The sequence below is a fragment of the Camelus ferus genome, chromosome 26 (assembly GCF_009834535.1).
Source record: "Camelus ferus isolate YT-003-E chromosome 26, BCGSAC_Cfer_1.0, whole genome shotgun sequence".
Taxonomy (NCBI): Eukaryota; Metazoa; Chordata; class Mammalia; order Artiodactyla; family Camelidae; genus Camelus; species Camelus ferus.
In genome coordinates, this window is record NC_045721.1 from 4,326,505 (window position 1) to 4,328,063 (window position 1,559).

Genomic DNA, 1,559 nt, shown 5'->3' on the forward strand with positions numbered 1-1,559 from the left:
GGCAGCTCCTGCCGCGGCGATCGGAGAGCCCGGCCCGCGGCCCACCCGCCCGGAGACCCTCGTCGCGGGGAGGGACAGCCTGGCCGCCAGGGCCGCGCCTTCCGGTGGACGCCGAGGCTCCTCGCTCCGGGCGAGCAAAGCAAATATTTACCCTGGCTGCCCGGGCCCGCACCCCCTCCCCGGCCGGCCTCGCCACGTCGCTCCCCGCGGCCCGTGCGCCCCGCCCCCGCCGCCTTTTAACGGGGAATGCTGACAAGTTGAATACAGCGGGAATAACAGCCATTTGTTCTGGTTATCGCTGCCGGTATTGAAGCCAGATGTGTGTGTTGCTGACACTGACATGGTACATCTGGCTGGGTTTTTGGTTTCCATCGCGGCGTTTACCACATCCACCCTGGTCTGCTAGAAGAGAGGAGGCAAACATCTGGAAGTCATTGCAGCTGTCACGCTTCAAGGGGATCCTGTACCACAGAGAAGCGAATTCAATACGTAACTGAGCAAAATTATCCAGCTCGTCTTGTCAGTCCAGGTTTCAAACACATGCAGGAAAATGGCACCCGCGTTTTGGCGCCCTCCCACCCCACGGCGGTGGCCGCGGGCACCTTCACCCACCACCCCAAGCGCCTGGGTTGTCTCCATGGAAGGATGCTGGCTGCAAGGTCACTGTTCATCCTGGACAGAATCTTTTGTTGATCTTGGGGAGGCGGGGCTAAAAAGGCTCTTTCTTCTTCCTTTTGATCCCAGTTTGCCGGAAGTTTTAAATTAAACAGTGCTTAGTCTTTCCCCAACTTCTGCTCATAATCCCCTCCTTCTCATGGCATTCAATGCTCTGGCCCTACCCTACCTATTCAATTCTACCTCCATTCCTGTCTCAAGGCAAATACGGCTCATCACCAAGGCTGAAATGAGTCATGATTAATCTGACCCCAACCTTGCCTTTGGTCTGAAATTCCCTTTCTTCCTCTCTCTTCTTCATGCCAATCCAAACCTCTTTAAGCCTTCAACGTCCACTTCAAGTTGACTTCATCGATGAAGCCCTCCCTGACCACCCAAACCTCCGCTGATCTTTCCTTCTGTGTGTTTTAATTAAGTATAAACCCATGAAGAGGAAATACTGGTTGATGGTTTTCTGATATCTCCTTTAGCAGCCAGCACTGTTTGCTGAATTATAGGAAGCAATCCAAAAACACTTGTCGAATAAAAGCACAAATTAGTGTTTTCTTATCACCTGTTCCTTCCACGCAATTTTCATGCTTTCTACTTAAACTTTCGTGACAAGACTCAATGTCTATGTATAGTATGTCTTGAACTCTTTGGAAAGATGGCTGTAAAAATCTAGTAAATGTGTCATAATACTTGAAGAATTCTATCAAATGGAGAGTCCATTAATTTGGATTCTGCCTGCTAGAGTGCAATGATAATTGATTTTTTAAAGTGAAATGCATTGGAAAGAGAACAGTATTACAAGTCAGGAGATCTGAATCCTATTCTTGAGAGGACCCATCACTTGCTTGGTGACCTTGGACAGTCACTTCCCTTCCTATGTCTCCAGTCTCCCT